The 22,953-nt window shown below is 39.5% G+C and overlaps 2 long non-coding RNA genes across 2 annotated transcripts in view; one reads left to right on the forward strand and one right to left on the reverse strand.

The window, feature by feature from the left end:
- LOC310897761 overlaps window positions 1–22,953 on the forward strand; it is a 27,052-nt gene continuing 4,099 nt past the window's right edge. The window contains exons 1-3 of the long non-coding RNA XR_014582574.1: window positions 1–312; window positions 12,131–12,222; window positions 17,191–17,274. This is a non-coding gene — a long non-coding RNA (uncharacterized lncRNA). The remainder of the gene's footprint in view (window positions 313–12,130; window positions 12,223–17,190; window positions 17,275–22,953) is intronic.
- Window positions 22,310–22,953, reverse strand: part of LOC310897757 — an 8,976-nt gene continuing 8,332 nt past the window's right edge. The window contains exon 2 of the long non-coding RNA XR_014582570.1: window positions 22,310–22,733. This is a non-coding gene — a long non-coding RNA (uncharacterized lncRNA). The remainder of the gene's footprint in view (window positions 22,734–22,953) is intronic.

Here is a 22,953-nt window from a genome sequence, read left to right on the forward strand (position 1 = left end):
CCATCTGTCAAAAATGCTTGGGCGGCTGAATGATAAAGTCTTGTTGCTATGGTGATTAGTTCCATTACCTAGGTGACAGTGTTGGCATTATGTCACCACTAAAGCAACCTAACTCCCGAAATATTTTTAGTGTCTGTTGCAGATGAACTACAGTAAAAACACCATCTATCAATGACCCCAAATACCCAAGGATATTTGAAGGTAAGGAAGGTGTAGGTTGGCCACTCTCTGCATGACTTGAAGAAGGGCAAGTAATGAGCAAAATACTCAAGAGGACCATCTGCACACAGCAACACTGCCAAAGAAAGACAGGTAAGAACAAACAAACAAGCAAACATATGTGAACAAGAGTGTGAGAGAGAGAGGACTGCAGTATAGCTCCCTTGTTTTGGCAACAGCTGGATAAACTACGCCCTTCTGCTCCTGCTGCATCGCCCTCACCTAATTCATTTAAGTAACACAAAAGAATATTCAACAGATGCATTCATCTCCGTATTTTAAGCCTTAGTGTTAATTATCTTTAGCCATATAGTCACACTTTAAAATCCCGGTCAGAGGTCAATGTCCCATTGTACCAGGAACTGTACAGGCAAATACAATACTTGACAGCCCTCCAAGAGCTTACAGACCTACACAGGGTTTCAAGTAATGATGCCATTTTCAGTTGCTGCCATTTTCCTGTTAAACAGGAATTTATTAAAGCTTATATTTTCTAGTCACACCAGTTCATAGGGCCCAAAATGCAACTGAAGCCCACAGGTAGCCAATCTGGAAGTGATTAAAAGGACAATGATGGAATGATGGCAGCATCTGTTATGGTTTTTGTTGTTGTTTTTCTTATCCCTTGGCTTTGCCTTCTGTGGTATTCTGAAGTGAGCCTGTACTAGTTGTGTAGCCAGCAGCTGGATCACACCTGCTTTGACCAGGGAAACTGTATAGAACACAAGAGGATTTTCTTTCTACTTTTTAGAGAAATTAAACTCCATGTTTTGGAAACCAGCCAGGGAACCAGTAGTTACAGGAACACCCATAGCTGCATTAATGCAGATGAAGGACTTCATTAATCTTTAAATGTTCAGAGTGATTAACAAAAATGTTATTTTCACTGTTGCATATGCTAGGTCTTGTCTTCCCCCTGCTAGGTTAGTGTTTAAATGACTAAATACGACTGAGTGAAGAATTTGCATCAAATAACCAATGAGAAGAATTCTCTTCCCTTTTTCTGATGATGAATTACTCCCCAAACCAATAATTTATTGGCTTATTCATTATAGAACTGTGAGGCTATGCCTACAGCAAGTAGTCCTTGATACATAATACATTGGCAAACAATTACGCACACTCAATGCTTGCTATCCTGTTTAGTCATATAAATTATATGGCACCCTGAACAGGTGAAAGATAGATCCTAAGCATTGCAATTTGTTGCTTTTATATCACTTTTTGTCCTCTATTGGACTTTGTCAGGAACACTATGTCCCACTTGCACACAAGCAGCCTTTCTCTCCAAATATTCATTGACACAAATCACATTTGCGGCAGATTTCTAAACTTGCCTAGTTCAGAAATAGTTTATTTAGAGGCCTATGCTCTCCTTCATACTCTTGCCCATACCAGATGCCATAGCAAAGCTGAAAAAAAACCCACAGCAATAATGCCATTGTAGGGGAGAATGAAAAAAATAATAAGAGAGAAAAGTTTCCGTGATGAAGATGCAGAGTGACTTCACAGATGTAGGGATTATGCTGCCCTTACTCCAAATTGTCAACAAACTGCCAGAGGAATTCTACATGCGGACACGCTTCTGATGTGGTCTAAGGTCACGTCAGTAATTTCTCTCTCACGGGGATTAGTGTTTCATATTGGCCTTCTCCTGGGACATTCAAGTAAATTAACAATGGTGACGTGCCCTTTACTTGCTGGCCTGTGGACCTTCATTAGGGCAGCAGCAGATCATTGTTTTCTACCAGAAGCCGCAGCAAGCCTGTATTTTGCTAACCTGCCTATACATTATTTTTCGCATTTGATCTGACGTTGACACTCTGCTCTCAGAATATTTAATTCTGTCAAATTTTCTGTGCCTGTGCTCACTGACAATGAATGCAGCTGACAGTGTCAGAAGCCCACACTTACAGATCCAGGAAGACACAGTTTTGCAGAATAGTCCAAAAGGTGATAGAGGTTACACGCAATGCTCACCTTCTGTATTCATTGAAAATATAATTTGACTAACTGGATTTCTATAAGCTATTGAGAATTAGAACAAGGATCTCTAGCTGACTGAGAAACATGGAATATTAAAAAGCTCATTTGGTATTTATGAATAGTCACATTTAATACTATGGTTATATGTCAGAGAATCACAGAAGGTTACTTAATCTAGCTGTTCATCTGACAGTTGTCTTATCCATTCCTTCTGAGATATCCACTGCTCTTACATCCGAGGGACATTAGTGTTCATATGTGGAGTAACAGAGTTCTCATTCTTGATGCTCCAAGCCCTGTGCATTGTATTTTCCACTCTGTGCTGTGTAAAATCTGCTTTAAACACGACAGCCTTCAGGTTACATACTGGCAGACAGTGGCAAATACTTAAAAGAGTTTTGTATGGTAGGTTGAGAAGGACTCTTAATTTCTTATAGACACCTTTTTTCAGTTTCAAGGAGGCATCTTTGGCCTAGGTGCTTTATAATGATTCATAGCTCCAACAGTGGAACCACAAGGCAGATGTTGAATGGCTGTATATAAGGGAAAGAAGGTGACTGACTCAGAAAGTGGCAAATCCAAATAACCTCCTTGCACTACAAGGAGGTTACACAGATGCATCCAGGAGGAACTGCTCAGTCCAGAGCAGGGGATGAGGTGTCTCCAAGCCCACTCCAAATTACAACCTTAGACCCTATACCAGATCAGCCAGGGAGGCATCACTGTTCATTCACAGTCCAGTGTTGTGGTTTAACCCGGCTGGCAGCTAAACACCACACAGCCGTTCGCTCACCCTCCCCCCTCCCTCTCTGGGATGGGGGGAGAGAAACGGGAAAGTGAAGCCGGTGAGTTGAGATAAAGACAGTTTATTAAGACAGGAAAATAATAATAACAATAATAATAATAATAGTGATAATGGTAATAGTATTAACAATAATAATGTGTAAGAAAACAAGTGATGCACAATGCAATTGCTCACCACCCGCTGACCGATGCCCAGCCTATTCCCGAGCAGCCGGCCCCCCCACCCCGGCCAGCCACCCCTATATATTGTTTAGCATGACGCCAGATGGTATGGAATACCCCTTTGGCCAGTTTGGGTCAGCTGTCCTGGGTCTGTCCCCTCCCAGCTCCTGCTGCACCCCCAGCCTGCTCGCTGGCAGGACAGAGCAAGAAGCCGAAAAGTCCTTGGCCTGGTGTAAACACTGCTCTGCAACAATTAAAACATCAGCATGTTATCAGCGCTCTTCTCATCCTAATCCAAAACATAGCACCCTACCAGCTACTATGAGCTACTTAACTCTGTCCTAACTGGAACCAGGACATCCAGCTACTGGGAAAGCTGAGCAGCCTTCTCTGCCTCAAAAAAGCAGCAGCATCTGAAGTCAAGCAAGTGCAGGTGTACATTTTGAATCTGGACATTTCAAAAGAAAATGCTCAAACTTCACCTAAAGATCATTTAACAAATAAATAAGACGGCTATGTAAGGTGGAACCAACACCAAAATGTTGTGTTGTGCAGCAGTTTGGTCTATCAGCTGAAAACTGCAGTATCCAGTGTAACTGTAGAAAAACATCTAGGCATGCAGGAAATAAATCACAAGTGAGAATTGGTCAAGGCATCATCTATGAAGATTGAGGGCTATAAAAAATAATTTCAAGTGGTCAGGAACTCCATATCATATATCAGTTGTAAATGAGATGATCACTAAAAGGTGCTACCACTATTGTATGTATTTGAACCCATGTCTGCTCCATATGTAACATAAGTTCCAGTTTACAGATAAAAATGTTTAAAAGGTTGTTAGTTGTATAGGACAACATGACAAATCAAACTTTGCTATCCTTACCTATCCTTATCCTGTCATGGTGAACTCATTAACTTATGATATCATCTAGCTCCTATCATGAGAGAGTGTGGTGGTTTTACCCAGCAGGGCAGCTGAGCTCCATCACAACTGCGCTCTCACTCCCTCTCATCAAAGGTAAAGGGGGAGAAAACATGATGAAAAGGGCTCAAGGGTTGAGATAAGGATAGGGAGATCACTCAACAATTATCGTTATGGGCAAAACAGATTCAGTGTAAGGAGATTAATGTAATTTATTGCCTATTACTAACAAGCTAGAGCAGTGAGAAACAAACAAACAAAAAAAACACTCCCCCCCCCCCCCCGTGTGGGGCAGGGGAATGGGGGCTGTAGTCAGTCCCTAACACCTCCATCTCCACCGCTCCTTCACATTCACTCTCTGCCCCTGTTCCATGTGGGGTCCCTCCCACGGGATGCCGTCCTTCTGAACTGAGCCTGCGGGGGCTGCCCACAGGCAGCAGCTCTTCAAGAACTGCTCCCACACGGCTCCGTGCCATGGACAGACTCCCTGCTCCTGCGTGGGCTCCTCTCCACGGGCTGCAGCTCCGGCCCGGGGCCTGCTCCTGCGGGGGCTCTCCATGGGCCGCAGCCTCCTCCAGGCCACATCCACCTGCTCCACCGGGGGCTCCTCCACGGGCTGCAGCGTGGAGATCTGCTCCGTGTGGGACCCATGGGCTGCAGGGGGACAGCCTGCTCCACCAGGGGCCTCTCCACGGGCCGCAGGGGAACTTGTGCTGCGTGCCTGGAGCACCTCCTGCCCTCCTGCTGCACTGACCTTGGGGCCTGCAGGGCCGCTTCTCGCTCCTTGCTCTCCCAGTTGCTGTTGCCCAGCAGTATTTTTTTTCCCCCTTGCTTAAATCTGCTCTCACAGAAGCACAAACAACATCGCTTATTGACTTGTCTCTGGCCAGTGGCGGGTCTCTACTAGGGACAGATAAAATCGGCCTTTACTGGCCCATGCGGCAGCTTCTGAATTCTTCTCACAGAGGCCACCCCTTCAGACCCCACTACCAAAACCTTGCCACATAAACCTAATACAGAAAGACCTAGAAAATCTTAGATTTTCCATAGAAGCTAACCAAATTCATCCAAAGAAGTAATATCCAGAAAAGAACAGCTTGTACCAGTGGTACCTACATTGCAGAAATTAATATTATCAGTTTTGTACACCATGATTTATACTTAATAACCAAAATGTATCAGCTTCACAAAAATTCAAGGTGAACATGGTAAAAATGGAATAAAGATATTGCTTTGGACTGGGGTAAAGACAGCTTTCAACACAAAGATTTTAAAATGTTACCAGTTTGCTTTCTGCAATATTGGGATTAGGAAACTATTTTAGTTTTACCTTAGAGACAACTTAATTCAAGCTATGTAGTTATCATATTAGCTCAGGTGCAAGTATATCAGAAACTATTGTATATAATATGAGTTATTTATTTTAACTTGTTCTAATGTTGGAGAGAGAACATGGGGAATGTGCGGGTATAAATTCCTTATGCACAGTTCCTGATTTTCAATGATACCCAATTAACTCATTTTTATTTCCTTTAAAGAGAACATCTCAAAATCTGACATAGTGCAAACATTATGTCACCTAGCATCATCCAAGAGAAAATGTAAAACGTACGGACTGCCAACAGAAATGCCTTTAAACCCATACTTCATGTTACCCTTGGTAACCAATAAGGCACACTATCGTGCTGTAATATTTTTGTTTAAGACTTTAAAAAAACTAGAGCACTGGCTATTTAAGGCATACATATATAAATGCAAACACAAATTATCCTTAAAAAATGCAATCTTGCAAATAGCATTTGCATTTTCAACTGCAGCCATTTTAATTTTTAAGGGGGGAGGGGGAGGAGGGAGGGCAGGGAGGTGCAGAATAAAGGTTCTGTTAGTTAGTAGTCCTACAGGTCAGTTTATTGCCAGAACCTAGAAACACATGGATGTCTCATTTAGGGTGTAAACTGCCATGCTAAATCTCACAAAATAAAGAAAAAAAAAAAAGGGAAAAAAAAACACCAACAGTCAAACACATTTTTCCCAAAGGAGGAAAGAACAGATATTTCAGCTGATAATTATCAAATCCAGCAAAAATGGTCAGCACTGCAATTACTGTGTTTTTAGTCTGTGCACATTGCCTTCTTACCAACAAAACACTGTTGTTGCTGGCAGCAGGCACACCAGCCATCCAGGGTTTACCTTAGTGCTGCTTGCTGCAAAGGTGAGTCAGGCACGGCTCTTCCTCAGACACGGCATCTTTTAATGTTTAGTTTACAAAAAATAAATAGATGACCTTAGCAGGGCAGGAGAACCAGAATGGTCAGATCCAGTGGAAGGGACATTCCCTACTCCTCCCTGTGTTACAGCTTGGAGAGCAATGTACTGATACCAGTGGGACTATTTTTAAGCAGAGGGAAGGGCTTGATATTTTTCCTTAACCAAGCAGACAAACAATGACTGACTCTCTCTTTCTCCACGTCTTTGTGTCCTTTTTCAATTGTAATCCTACTGCATAGTATGAATTGTTATATATTTGCGTGTGCTTCCCCAGTGTCCAACAGTCACACCAATTATAAAGGAATGAAAGAAATAGACTGCTTTTCTTTTCTAACCATAATCTTCCAAAAATCTCAGCTATTTCTACTACTAAGACATGCCTTGGCTTCTGTGTACTTCACTGAATACCATCTGTACACATCCAAGGACAAAAATGTCCCTTTTGTTGCTAAGAAGTGGCCTTGTATAGCTCTCAAGTTGCTGAGGGAGTTTGGCGACACAGGAGATTAGTTTTCTTGCTGAAAAATATTCTATTGTGACAGCCATGTTATTCCTTTCTTTTTAAAAAACGGAGACAAGAAAGAGGCAATAGAAAGATTACTAACTATGCAAAAAAATATTAAATATTTTAATGTATTAACATGTATCTTTACAAGTAAGCACTGCTGTATAGTAGTCACCAGTATTCTCACTCTGATTTTCTCACCTTGCAAGTCACTCTAATAATGTAAGACCTATCCTCAGAAACACATTTATTTAAAAAAAAAAATAATCTGAATAGTCTTCATCGCTTGTATCAGCATCTTCTCATGGCATAAGCAACCTAAATGATTTTAAGTATATCCAAAGAATTTTACTTCGCACATGATGTGTTTTCACGAAACATTACCCAATATGATCCAGAGTGGCAGAAAGACAAGAGCGACTCAAGACCCCAGTTGTTCTTGGAAAAATTTTCAAGTTCTTAACATAACCATGCATTTTCTATGTATGCACCATACAGAATGGAATCTGCTTGACCTTCCCCTGCTTTACCTATGCCCTGGGAATACGGAGATTGTCCTGTTGGTGTTACAGAAGGAAAAAAACAAATGTATGTCAGGTTTCCCATTTATCTTGAAGTTTTGAAGTTTGAACTTAGTTTTAGATCACCAGTGTTCAGAGAACATGGCGTTCTGATCAGCTGGAAGGATCCATCTCGCAGAAAAGCTTAATGACTCTGAAGGAAAGTAAGATCAGGAAGAGGATGCCCATGCCTGGAATAAAATTGGCATGAAGAAAAGAAGTAGACTGAAATTGCAATTCTAGAATCTTAGTATCATATTTACCCTCACTTTGAGGTGTGGAAAATTAGTGGGCATGGCCTGTCAAATGGTAACAGTAAAATCAGAGTTTTGATTGCACTCCAAAATAACCAGTCCAAATATTTTAACTCCCTTTCTTCACTCAATAAAAATAATTTCAACTGAAATATTTTTGAGCACCTGTTTCTCTTTTATTCCAGGATGCTTATTTGCAACTAATGCATGAGAGAATAAAAATTTAAGTTCAAGTGCAAGAGAGGCTTAGGTAAGCTTCATTGGAATAACTAAGCCTTATTCATCAACCAATGCTCAAACATTAGAGCATTTGAAATCTGACCTACATTCAAAATATGTTGATTGTAGCGCTTAATTGTAATTTCTGTTTTTCAGTCTCCCCAGTCTGGGTCCATAATATTTTTGCTTCTCCAGAAATACCATTCTTAAGCTGTTTTATTTATCTTTAAACACATACAAAGGAAAAAGGTCCACTAATGCAATTTCACTGTCATTGCTTTCAAAGGTATTGAACTATAGACCCTACATATTAGGCAATTGGTGTGTGAACACCACATCCAGCAATCTCTCTTCAGGTAAAATATTTCAGTATGTAAATTTAGTTAAATTGTGTACAGTTAGAACGTGCAAAGCAACTTGTTTCATGGAGTACGTAAGACTCTAGATACAGTACTAGTATCTTGATTTCATTGCAGTATTGGATTTCCACATACATAATACTATCAATGTTGGAAATATTGTATATGCTCCAGGCAAAAATTCTGAGTTTCTCCTCAAATTATACTGTGAATTACTCTGCTTATTCAATACATTGAGGTAACCTGATATATATATATTATATAAAACAAAGAGCAAACCTTGGATCTAAAGTTATTTGTGCTTAGATGTGGAGTCCTCAAGTATTACTGTTACATGTGTATAAATTAAATCAACCATGAGTTTTGAATATCATTGGAGTAATTCTTTTCCCACCACTTTTAATGTGGCATTACCTTGCTACTCTGAACAAGAAATCAGGAATACATAAACTTCTGAAATCCATTCAATTTGCATTTTCAGCTACATAAAGGGTTTTTCCTTGTCATTTATTTTTATTTCAGTTAGTCCATAAAATTCAGCATGTTCAATATTAAAGTATAAGACATAAAATAGTTGATTCACCACACTTGCCAGTGGTTTGGTGGCAATTATGGAGAAATCTTTACATCAGCATTCTTTGATGTATTAGCTAATCATTAGTATTCATTTATTAAAAGGGGATTTGTGAATTATTCAGTGGAAGAATTGACACAGATGACAAAATAATAAAAATCCAGGTTTGAAGATCACAAAATTAGAGCAGAAAAAGAATATAGAGTGTGAGGTAATTGCTAAATCCTATGCATAGAGCATCTGGATTAGTCAGTGACATGAGTTGCCTTACTTCACCTCATTGTCTAACCATTAGGCATTGTCCAGCCTCAAGTAAATATTCTAGAAATAAACTGAATAGAAAAAAAATCTATCCTAAGAAAATCATCATTCTAGCCATTGTCTGTATCGACAAAGTCAGCATTCAGCTGGTAATCAGTACACCATAATCCCTGAGTTTCACACTAATTGGTAAAGTGACTTGTATTTGGCAACCCAGACTATGATATACTGATAACCTTCAGCTGAACATTACCTTTGACACACCGTGCTTCCCAAATCACTCCTCAGCTTCCCTAAACTGACTAAAACCACAAGGAAAAAAACAGCAAAATTAGTCTGCAATGGTCCTGATGTCCACACCCATTCAACTAACTTCCTTTGCCAAATTTTAATCTTCTTCCCCTCCCCTGCTCCTCCTAAAATAATAATAATCTGGTGAATTTCCAACAATATCTGAATTTGGATAAATTAAAAAATAGTAGGCAAGTTGTCACAATAAATTTTTCATCACCATTTACTCCACAGAGGAGGAGGAGGACACCTGTGGAAACTCTACAGAAGACATACAAATGAGTTATGTTCAGAACAGGTAGATGTATGAAGAAATGGAAATAGAGGATTACGAAGTGTAGAGTCAATTAGCACTGAAGAATGGACATTTAAGAGTAAAATGTAAATAGTGAATTTCTGGTGCCATTCTGGACATTAGTGGAAATACAACTTTAAAATGAAGACTTCAGATTTACTGTATCTTATTTATTTCAAAGCACAGTTCTCATGTTACAGGTGAAAACATAAGTTCTGTAGACCAATATTGGAATCTAAATTGAAAACCAAACACTGAAATTAAAACTAAAAAGGCAAGTTTTTCCAAGTGCCTATTCTATCACGAATGATAAAGTCCTTCCTGATTATTTTTTGTTGTTAATGTTCTGTAACAAAACCAGACCAGTTTTCTACAGATAGCCACTGCTGGCAGAATTTATTTGACATTGCTCAACATAAAGGCAGTCTCCTACTCAGCCTACAGAAGAACTGCACTTCTGTGTAAGAAAAAAAATCCTGTCTAACTTAATACCTTGTGTACAGCTGCAGACATAAATGGATGTTTAAGAAAGAGTAAGAGCAAGACTTCAATATATCAATGTATGATGCTCCCCTGTAATACTCTCTCAGCCTTCCACTTGGGGGACTTCATAACTGGATGATGCTCTCTAGTATTTAGCAGCTCCACGACTGGGTCCAATTTCACTGAAAACCTCCTATTGTTGTTCTAGTACTGCAAAGGTAACAGGAGGAAGGCCAGTATAAACTGTGTTTCATCATAGGAAACTGACAGATAGAATTAAGTGCAAAAAGTGCCATAGCTGTCTTTTTTTCTTTAACATAGTTGCTTTTAAAAACAGGACCATAAAATAATTAAAAGTGGAAAAAATGAACAACGAATAGCTTCTTCAGTACTTTTGGGGGAGAAAGATTGGCGTTCTTGTTTTCTTTTTAACACTTTACAAAAAAAAATATTGAAATGGTGATGAGAAAAAAAACAAAACAAACGAAAACACCAACACACTAGAATAAACTGAATTATAGAATCAGATGACTATTGAAGACAACCTATAATGTGGAACAATAGCTGTTAAAAATACCCTATTTTTTCAGTTCTCCTACTTGTCCAGCTTAACCAATAATCTGACATATAGCATCCAACTCTTCACCAGAGTTTAAATAAATCTGCTAGATGAAAATTCTGTTAATTTTATAAAATGCTAGCTCAAGCAGCAGTAGTCACATCTTTTGCCCTGGGTGTAAATATTGCACTCTGGGCATGGCTTTGCAGTTGAACTACATTTGGCCTATTCTAGTCTGGAGAGATTCTTCTTTCCTCAAAAGCCTTACTATTCAGAGTTGTGTGACCATGTCTGCCTTGCTAGATGAGAGAGAAAGAACCTGTTAATGTAGTTTGTTCAGTGATCTAGTTAAATGCCTGTCAGTGGTACTTCAGTATGCATTCAACTAGATCACTGAGCAAACTAGGTAAGAAGAGGCTGTCTCTCTCCTGAAAGGTATTGCTGATCCAAGAGTGACAAGAGAACAATACCTTACGTAAAGTGAGTATAAATATCTGATTAGTGCCGACATTGTGAAGGCAAGAGGACATCAAAATTTGGCAAGAAGAGCTTTGTCATTAAGTAATTCAACCACTGAATCACAAAATGATATCTGCATGGACTTCCTGCCTTTACTTCTCACACTTCAATACACTACAAACAACAGTGTAATTTAGAATCCTTTTCCCTGAACTATACTTTCTGATCTCACATCACAAGCGTACCAGAAGTCTTCTGTCATCTTCTAGGAAACAGTAAGAGGTTTGAGTACCACCCTTATTTAAACATTGTGAAATGTAACAGAAAAAGAGCAGTTAATCATGGAGTTAAATCACAATGAGGAGTAAGGAGAAATGAAACGTAAACACATAGCTCAGATGGAAGTCTGGAAATCATCTAAAGGAGACAGGTAGAAAGGGACAAATTCCTACTCTCTCCTTGGCTGTGATTAACATGTCTGCTTTGAAAAACAAGCTGCTCTATGCCAGCAAGACTCTGAAGACATACTTTAAACACATGTGGACGGATAGAGCCTCGGTCTTCAGTATAATCAGGACTTCACAAAAGCTGTGCCAGCATATTTTGCCACACCAGTCTGACAGTGAGTCCATGGGCCCATGTGGATCTTTATGTCTCTATTGCCATTACACGTGCCCTGCTTCCTTCTCCAAAGAGAAGGCGCTTCTGCCCCTATCCTTTGATTCAGCCAGCTCTGGAAATAGACATAAGAATCAACATAAGCAGCCTGATTTTTAGATGTGTTAACAAGACACAGCTCTCAGGGTTACCATATGGAAAAATCAGGACTCTTTCTAGGTGCCTAAGTACCCAAATATAAATACTTTTTTCTTAATTACCTGACAGAAAATCACTGTTTTCAATATTATTGTTCCAACTATATTCTAAGGGATCTCTTTCCTATCTTTCAGAGAATCGACTCAATTCTGCAGTTCCAACCGCATGCTGAAGTCCCTGAAGAGCCACTTCTATATCAGATGATTCATTTTCTGCGGATGATAAGGTACAATAAATGCAGCCACCAATAAACCACACCCACTCACAATTTGGCTTATGTAATTGCTACGTTTAAGGGTTTTTCACATGAAAACATACTGGTTGTTTTCCACACAGGTGCAGACTCAGTTTCTCTGCAGGCAGAGGACTCAGAAAAATATTGTTCATTTTAGGGAATCAAATACTGTCAAGGAAAGTATTCTTCTATACTAATTGATGGTGTGGGACTTCAGTCAGAACAAAATTCTCTTCATGGTCTGTATTTAGAAGGTAGTGAAAAAATCACTGGCAGCAAGCTTAGCTTGAGGTTAAGGATAAATGCAAAATGAGTGGAAATTCCAGCATTGCCTCTCATAACTATTTTGTCACTATTTGGACTTTTACTATGACTGTAATCTCCTACAAATAAAACTGTTTACCAGAAATACATCAAGAAGACGTTATCAGAAAATCAGTCAGATGGACAGCTTCAGCTGTAGCAGTGCCTACCTATCTTAAAGGCTCAGATTTATAAGGCAGAAACATTGCTTCTGGCAGTTTTCAAGAATAGGTACAGGAGGCGGAGATTACAGAGATGAGGGTGTTGTGTTGTGGTTAAAGGTTATAAAGCTACATTTACACAGCACTGTTCAATAGCTACAAAATTAACTTGGATATTTCAGGAAAGGACAACTACAAAATCATCAGTGCAGCAGAGACAAGGGGAAAATAACTTTTCAGCAAAACTCCTGTCAAAATGGAAAATAGGCAATTTATGCAGAGGTAGCAGGAAAAAAAAGTTTCAGCTACAGAAGCTTCAGCTTAGAAGCAGGATGTGGGAGACGGGGAGAGGATGAGGGGTATGAAATTTAGCATGCTTCCCAGGCACCTGCTGCCACAGTACAATTCTTGCCTCCTAAAGCCCATGAATCAAAGGTATTGAAGATTCAAGCATTTTTCTCCTGGCAGTGGGTGGCCTAGTCCCTAAATGCAGTTGCCTTTCTGCATGAGAAACAGCTGAAACTGTCTTTATGCACACTAGATGCATGTTATTATGCAGATCATATCAGACGTGTGCTTTGGTGAGTTTTCTCCTGATGTTGTCTCCAAGCTAAGCACGTCCCATCACAAACCACCACAGGCATACCCCAAAATCAAGCGAATTTGGAGATGACTATAAATAGCCAATTTTGATTTCTTTTTTCCTCTTCCTGCTCTCCAGTTTCCATCTGCTTCAGATTTTTTCAGTACTGACCTGGAGCTCAGCTCTTTTCAGAGCAGCAGGAGAAGAGAGCTCAGCTGAAGAGATGTCAGTCCAAGTACCTACCTGATTATTCAATGTAAATAGGTTGAACCTATCAAGGTATTTTCACATATTTTAAATCAAAATCAAATGCTTGCAACGATGGACAAACTGCACAGGTCCTCGAGATCCCTTCTGAAGAGGTTCCTCAGCAGTTGCCTGTCCAGTCAGACATCCCATCCTTAGCACTGACCAAAACATCTCTAGAGGAAAAATCCCCTTATGAGGTGGGTACACAAGAACATGCAGTCACTTAAAATCGCCCTGTATGTGCCAGGGCCATGCAAGGGCCCTAAGTCAAGAGGATCATCAAGAGGCCCCAAACTGGAGGATTTATATCCTTCTGTAACTCTTCTTACTGCTAGTGGTTTTGATTTCACAGGTTTTCCCCTCGCTTCTGTAGCAGAGAAGAGGGTTTACACAAGTCCTCATCTGCATTTTTTATATTATTATATGTACTATTCTAATGCCTTCTCATTTTCATTTCTTTCTCTTCAGTAAACAGTCCAATTATACACGAGAGACTTTCTGTAACACTAAATATCCATATTGTCTGTTTTGACAGACCCTCGGTTGCTGATACAACCCTTAATCTCTAGCTCTTTTGCTAGCCTGGATTTAATCACCAGTTATACCTTTACTACTGAAAAGAGAAGACCCTCCTGAGTAAAGAGAACAGTCTTTTCACCAAAAAGCTATTGCACAAGTGTTCAGTTTTTCAGATGATTTCTTTATCATTTACTTAATAACATGAGAGAGTCAGCACGCAGGCTCCCTGTGCTCCTCCTAATGTCCACCTCTCAGCACAACAGTTCTGCAGCAAATAAGTGGAAATAGCTCATTATTTAGTAATAGCTTATTTTAGTCACGTTAGCTTTTATGCACTGATGATCTAAAATGGGTACCTATGAGTGTTGTGTCTTCATCTATATCTATACACACATGATATAAAGAAGGGTGCCTAAATCAAGATTTAGGGGACTAATTGGGGATACTTACTTTGTAAAACAGCAGTGCTAAAAAGCTGCCATTTCAATTTGTAATATGCACCAGGTTTTTTTTAGCAGCTCTCCAAGTGCAATTTACCATTATTCGTTCAAATACCTTATAACTTTGAATGAGCTCAGCACCTAAAGATACCAATTTAGACACGAAAGGGAAAAAAATAAAATGTTTTAATTTGTTGCATCTAGTCCTTGGGAACAGCAGCTGGTAGCCAAGTATTACAAGAGCTTGATTTAGATGCTGAAATAGGATCTGAGTTTTTTTGAAAATTACATATTTAGTGGTAAAATCTATCAGCATTCAGTTCAGAAGGAATTATCATCTCTGTTGGGAAGGACACATTTGTTTTACTAGATAAAGTAACAATCATTTCACTTTCTTTCTCAGCAATAAATCCCACGTTCTGTGAATTTATTTCCCCTGAAGCTCCCCTGTGCAACATATACAATGCTCAAGGGCTGAAAAATGGAGGATGTGTGGGTAACGGGCAAGACCCAGGAAAGGACAACTGTACAAAAGTTGGACCAACCAACCAGCTATATTACAAGCTGGGCCAGCAAAAAGATGCAGAGGGTGTTAGTAATTGGAGATCCCTCACGGAGGGGCACTGAAGCACCCATTTGCTATCCAGACAACCTCTCTAGAGAGGTTTTCTGCCTGCTGTGGGTCCACATTTGCGGTATCACAAAGAGGCTACCAGAAAACCCTATATAAGTCCCATGCTATTTTGTAAAATTGTTTGTACTCAACTGATGCTATCGGGATTGTATTTTAGTCATTGCTACTAAGATCTTAAGTGTATTGAGCAGTTTCCTTACTTAAGTGTATTGAGCAGTTAGGGAAACCTCATCTGTGAATGGGTCATGTATATATTGCATATACAGCAAGTAAATATTGATTTATTGGCATACTAGGTTCTTAAATAGAGTAGTTCAATTATGTGTATATTTGACTCTGATTTATCTACTACATTGTGGGAGGATTAAGGTGGCATATAGCTCATGCAATTGAAGAAAAATAACATTTGTTCCATGCTACTTCTGAAAAAAAAAAGCTTGTATTTTATAACCTTTGCAAATAATCAACACAATTCACTGCTGAAAATTTCTTGTCACACATTTTCTAGCAGAAAACTTTAATTATACTGAACACTAGGTTGACAATGTTCTGCCCATGCCTAATACCTGCCAGTCTCATTTTTGAGGAAATACTGTCTATCCTATTAAGTAACAGTTTCACTTCTTTAGGCTAGTGCATGATCCTTGAGGAACAAAACCACCGACGGTTACCATTTTATGGAGTTTCATATGCTATTTACTATTTCCTCTTAAAGCCATAAGCCTGAGAATATTACACGCCCACCCACACATACAAGCACATTTTTCCTTTTAATTATGTCTCTATCCCTAGAGATTATAGTTAGGCCTGAAACTGTAAACTACATGCATCCTAAAATACAAAAATCCACAACACAAGATGTGTGTAATCTTAGGATCTTTTCACATGTTTTCCATGATTTTTGAGGACAGGAGCAGGAGAAGACTTCTGGTTTGGGAACATTTCTGGTAGGCAAGGTTTACCACCTTGCAGCTTATGCAACAACTCTGACTCACTTGTTACAGCCCATCTGTCAGGTTTGTGGTGCTCTGCCTGGAGCTGCATCAACCACTGCCACCAGCAATATGGGCACATCCTGCCTCTTGGCAGCCAAGGGTGACACAGTCAGGAGAGGAAGACACCACCACAGAGGCAGAGAATGCAAGAATAATACAACGTGCAAAAAGCCACTCACTCCTGGTGACCTTGGAGTAGCATCTACATGTAGAGGAACTGGAAGAAGCCTAGAAAGGACAAGTATGTCACACAAATGCATCACAACAAGCCTTTCGAGAGTATCAATTAACATACCACCAGCGTTTCCTTAATGTATTTGCAGGCAGCATGAGCTCAGATGAATTCAAAGCTCCAAGGCTGGAAACATGGCCCACTAAAGCCACGATGTGCCACAGTGCAGACACCATTATAGCCAACATCTCAGCGTGCTTAAGTTGACATTTATTTCCTTATTTCCTAGCATAGTAAACTTCTGGTAGAATTGGCCTTTATTTTGCATTTATTGAAATGTAAAAGATATTTTTTTTCACACTTTTTTTTTTTTTGGCAGCAGAACATATTTTGGAGTTGTTTTTTTTTAATTCTTTTTTTTTTTTTTTAAACCAGAGACTTTAACAAGTTAGCAATTTTAATGAGGAGAGGAATGTTAACTACTTGAATAAATACAGACCATGAAAGAAATGAAAAATTAAACTTTTTTTTCCCCTCTTGGAAGCTGGAGATAATTTCATATCTGTGGGAGGTGCTGACTGCCCAACTGTTTGTTTAAATATGTTATTTAAAGGGTTCTTACAAATACGGTTCTCTCATAACATTCAGCATTTCCATTACCCTAGCCATCAAAGTTATTTGCATGCTGAACACAGGGCAGCTCATGCATCTTCACTCAATTCATTACAAGAGACAAGGAAAATACAAAGCAGACAAAATCATGAATGGCTCTGCAGTGTTCCTATGATGCAGAGCATGAATGGCCCGGAAGGCTGAGCTAATCATTTCTGTATTGCCACCATTTTGGACTGTCATACTCACAGTTACTGTGCAAATCCAAGGTTTTTCATTTGTTTTTCCCAGAAAAATAAACACCAGCAGACTCAGCATATGATTATTGAACCTCAAGTTCTAAGCCAAAAGAAGGCTCAAAATATAAGAAAGAAGGTAAGAATACATCTGCCTTTGTAAACAAATCACAAAGGTGAATAAATGGCATCTATACTCATACTGTCAAAACAAAAATTTGGACCTAAGAAAACCAATTCTTCTTCTATGCTGCTATGTTCTCACTGTATTTATTAGTATCTGGATTTTTCCTATAGATCATTTACTACCTTCATATTTTTCCCTCCCTAAAAGGTCAAAATTTAGCATGTGGAGATTTATCATTGGGGAAAAAAAAAAAAAAGAAAAAAAAAAGATCTGTTTCCCTGCCAGCCCAAAGTCACAGTCAACACAAAAGACAGACCTACATGCACACTTAGCCATCAGAAAAAGACCTTCAGATTGGAAGAACAGGGATCCTAACAGAGCCATACAGAAAGGTCAAAGTTTAGAAAACAAACAAACAAACCACACACAAAAACAAACAACAACAATACAAAAAGCAAAACCAAACACCAGCCCAAAAAACAGTCGCTTGGAAACCTAATCGGTGCATTCTTTGACATCCATGTATGTTAGGGGACAGCTACAGCTTGGGGAGATATTGCACATTGGATAGGTGTGCCACACTGCATCTCCTGGCCTCAGTGGCACCATCTGGTTCTGGTTTTAATCTTTTTATTTTAAGAATACTAGATGATACTTCCCTTCGGAAAAAAAACACTTCCTTCGGCTACTGCTCCAAGCCCTGGTGGCAGCGACATATTATGCATACAGAGGAGGTGCTGCCACCTACTAATGGGCTTCATCCTACTGAACAAATCAAAAGCATCAAAAGGCAACAACAAGCAACTGGGGGATGATGAAATAATAGCATCTAATTCATCCTGGTGAATTCAGGAAGTGCTAAAAGGTCACCTCGCTGCTGCTTAGCCTTGTCTGCAGTATTTCCAAGTGCAAACTCGTCAAATTAGGTCACAACCATGGCTCATGTTGTACAAGACTTTGTTATTACTAGAGCTGTGCCAGTGGCAGCCATTCTGGTTCACAAGTGTTTAGATGAGCAAGGATTTGTTTCTCACACATTCGCAACCCTAACTTTCTTTTTGAATTTGCATATGTGAGCAGACTGAGACCATTAGGTCTAACAAATTCAGCCAAAGACATCAACAAAGATTTATTCAAAACTTTACAGAACAGAACTAATTTTAGGATTTTAACAAGGTTCAGGAAGGATGAATTGTGTTTGTTTCAAGATGTGACAAGAAAATTTAAATACTCATAACTGTTTGTAAATTTAGGAAAGAGCTATAAATCTCCCTCTCATTTGTCAGTTCAGATGAGTTCCAGTTCTGGTGCTCTACTCAAATATTTGGCAGGATTATACTTCTGTGCTTTATTTCCTAATTTGACCATTATGGCAACTAATTTATTTGTATGCAATTTAATTATGTTTAGCTGTTCTGCATCCTTGGTGCTCTCCAAATATTCAATTTCCAGCTATTTAATTTTCTTTTCACTCTTCTCCTGCATTTGGATGATTGCTCTTTACATAGATTGCTGGCATGGAAATGTCGCTTAAGTTGTATCATCTGCATTCAGAGTTGTTATTTTATTTTAATGCAAGGGGGCAAATCCCAGGAGTTTGACCTTTGGTCTTCAGGTGCTACAGGCTCACATACATAAGCTGTCCCCTTTTTTAACTTCCTTCTTATATTGATTCCTGTTCCACCACCAGGTACTATTCATAGAGTGGAGACCTCCCCTGATCCTTGCAAATGAATCTTTCCTTCACTTCCTCCCAGTGGGATGGGGGGGAGGGGAAATAAATAAATAAATAAAAATAAAACTAGTGGATTGAGATAAAGACATTTTAGTAGGAAAGCAAAAGGAAGTGGAAAACAATATATATATATATACAAAAAAAGTGATGTACAACACAATTGCTTACCACTAGCGAACTGATACCCTACCAGTCCCTGAGTAACGGTACCCTCATGTCCAATTCTCTCCGGTGTTATCAACATGATGCCATATGGTAAGAAATACAGCTTTGGTGAGTTTGGTTCAGCTGTTCTGGATGTGTTCCTTCCCAGCTTCTTGCATACCCCTAGCCTCCTTGATGGCAGGATGGTATGAGAAGCTGAAAGGCCTCTGACTTAGTGTAAGCACTGGTCAGCAATAACTAAAACATCAGTGTGTTATCAACATTATTTTCATCCTAGATCTGATACACAGCACCACACCAGCTACTATGAAGAAAATGAACTCTATCCCAACCAAATCCAGGACACCATGGAGAAATGCAATCTGCAAACAGGAAGCTCATTCTGCAAAAGATTTCATTTGGCAGTAAAAGGAGAGTTGTATTTCAAATACATTCACAAGATTCCCAAATAGATTTTTAGCTTTATTTGAAGCATTAAAAAGCAAACAAACATACTTTTATCTCATTTACATATCACTTAATGTGTTGTTATAATGACAAACTACAATTGCCAGATGACATATTAAAATAAAAAAGAAGAATCAACAACAAAATCTAATCATCTGCTCACCTTTGAGAAACTCTGCACATCTCTCCTCACTTTTTAATGCTTTTACCATTTTTTTTTCCCATTTGGATTCATCCTAACAGACCATGTAGTTCCCCTTACCTGTTTTCCTTCAAAACTAGGCTCTGACTCTCTCAGGTTACGTATCATTTCCCAATTTGAAAAAGCATTCAAACCCAAGAGAAAGATGAACTAAAAGTGTAGGGAGGTGTTGGGACATAGGATTCAAATTGATTCCTCAGCATGAGTTTATAGAAAGTGTTACCCTCAGAAAGAAAAACAAAGTTTATTTAATTCATTCACTGAGAAACTGCTAGGCTGCTGGTACCTGTAGTCGATTGTGGACAGAGAGAGAGAGAACAAGAATAAGCAGGAAGCCTTTTCTGCTGTCACCTAGAACTGCAAAGTGCAACAGGAACCTGAAATTACAAGAGGGACTGTTATTTTTTGGCAACAGAAAGATAGCGAAGTTGATGTTTCATCCTGATCCAGGGCCTCACTGGCATCTATGACATCCTGCCCTGGGTGCCTTCCACTTTGGTAGCTCACACAGCAATTTTGTGCCATAGATCTTTTACACTGATGATCTTTTACACCGATGATCTTTTACACAGGAAGCAGAACAGCTTCCACGAGATGTATTGCGTTTGTTTTCAGAAACCTCACAGAAAAACAAAGCAAGCAAACAAACAAAAAAGTAAACAGAGGAAAAGCAAAGAAAACTAACAACAACAACAAAATCAACCAAAACAAGGCCCCCAACATACAGATAGGCAAGGTCTCAAAATCAAGAAAATACCAGAACTGATTCTATCAATGCAACCTCAATTTGATCTCTTTTTATCATGATGTATATGCCATCTTTAAATGCAGGAGAAAACATTATGTATTTGTGACAGAGAATACCTAAATTTAAAACTTTTTATTTTTTTTAAACACTATACAAATTTTACATCTATATCCCAGAAGATGCTTGTTTTGGAACCTTGTATTTCAGCTATATGAGCAAGAAAACTAGTTACACCGACGTGAGAGTACATCCCTGAAAGGATACTCTGATTTGTTTTGTGCTGCCCTGCCCTGATATTGGCTGCGACAGAGTTTCATTTTCCTCCTAGAAGGTGGAATGGTGCTTTTCTGAATTTAGGATGAGAATAACATTGATAACACTGGTGTTTTAGCTGCACAGCTGTGCTTACACTAAGTCAAAGACTCTTCGTCTTCTCATGCTCCCCTGCCAGCGAGGAGGCTGGGGGTGCCCGAGGAGATGGGAAGGGACAGAACCAGGACAGCTGACCCAAAGCAGCCAGAGGGAAATTCCATGAACAATTAATATGGGGTGGTTTGCTGAGGTGGGGGGGACTACCGCTCGGGGACAGTCTAGGCATCACTCAGTGGGTGGTGAGCAATTGCATTGTGCATCACTTGCTTTGTACTTTCTATTATTATAATTATCATCATAATTTCCCTTCCTTTTCTGTTCTATTAAACTGTCTTTTTCTCAGCCCATGAGCTTTTACTTCTCCCCACCCACCTCGATTCTCTCCTGCATCCCACTTGGGGGGAAAGGAGGAAGGGGGAGGTCAGCAAATGGCTGTGTGGTGCTTAGCTGCCTGCCAGGTTAAATCACAACATGCTCCTCACTCCAGGTTCTGTAAACAGACCCCCAGCCAACTAAAACACCCAAATGTCAGCCAAGGACTGATTCTACTGTTCTCTTACTATTTGTTACGTGATACTCACCAACACCAACAGCCCATCCTGAATAACAGAAACATGAAGAGAACCTGCCCTAAAATACAGGCTTTTTGTCTGACACTTGAGCTGGAAAGCTGGGATGCATCAACAGACCTCTGACTTTGAAAAGGTAAATTGTGAGCAACGCAAAATGAAAAAAATTAAGTGCAAGTTACATATAATTTATGACAAAAATAGTTTACTCCATTATTGCAGTCAGTATAAATTCAGGGCATTGCATTGCTTCCTTGCATGCATCCAGTGCAGGGAGGAATTTCTTAGTGACATCTCTAAAGAATTATTACATCAGTGCTACTGATCTTACTGTAGCTCTTTTTACTTCTCTGTCAAGAGCCCATACCCAGACATGAAACACTAGTTCTTTTATAATTAAAATGAATATATATATTTTTTTCATCTCAGATGTAGAAGTTTGTTCACATTTACAATTGAAACTTCAGGTCTAAAAGGGACCACAAACTCAACAAAGAAACCCTTCTAAGCAGAGATCTAGATGCTACCACCCTAGGCTGTCAGTACATTTCATCTACCCTGTATGCCCATTTGTTTTTATATACACCAAACAGACACTCCTACACATCACACAATGTGGAAAGCCTGGATTTTGATGCATACACCATCAAGAGTCTGGTGGTAGCATCTGTTTCTGTCAGGAGGAGTCAGGGGCTGCTACACATTCCAAATTCTTAAGCTTACAAAATCAAATTGACACTGGCCTGTACTTAGGTATCTGGGAATAATAAAAACTTTCCGCGGTACATTTAACAGGTAATACTTATGAGTACTAATTCCACATAAAAAATAAAGTGTTTATTAAAGAAAAAACACACAATACAGGATCAATTAGAAGATATTCAGTAACAACAAGCCAGTAATAGGCAAAACAATCACCTTTGGCTCTTCAGCTATCTTTCAGAATGTCTTTGCCTGAGGTACTCAACATTTCTTTGCCTCAGTCTTCACTGCCAGTCAGGCTTCTCCCATCTCTCATTTCTCTGAACCCATAGATGAGGGCTGGGGGAGCAAAGTCCTTCCCTCTGTAAGTGAAGGGCAGGTTCAAGATCACTTGATGACACTGAACAGGTACAAGTCTATGAGGCCTGATGACATGCATCCCAGGGTCCTGAGGGAATTGGCTGATGCAGTTGCCAAGCCTCTCTCCATCATGTTTGAAAAGTCCTGGCAGTCAGGTGAAGTCCCTGGTGACTGGAAAATGGGAAATTCTATATTTCTGTGATTATCAGATCTACAAAGGTACAGCCTAACTACACCTTCCTCTTCTCTTCAGCCTTGTTAGAGACTACCTAATTTTCCAACTCAAGGGGAAACTAGGACATCCAGCCTTGATTGTGCCAAAGAGGTGACTTGCCACCTCTTGATCACCACCTATGCACTGAGTTGTGGCTGTTACCCCACAGGACCACCA

The sequence above is a fragment of the Anser anser genome (assembly GCF_964211835.1).
Source record: "Anser anser genome assembly, chromosome: 3".
Lineage (NCBI taxonomy): Eukaryota > Metazoa > Chordata > Aves > Anseriformes > Anatidae > Anser > Anser anser.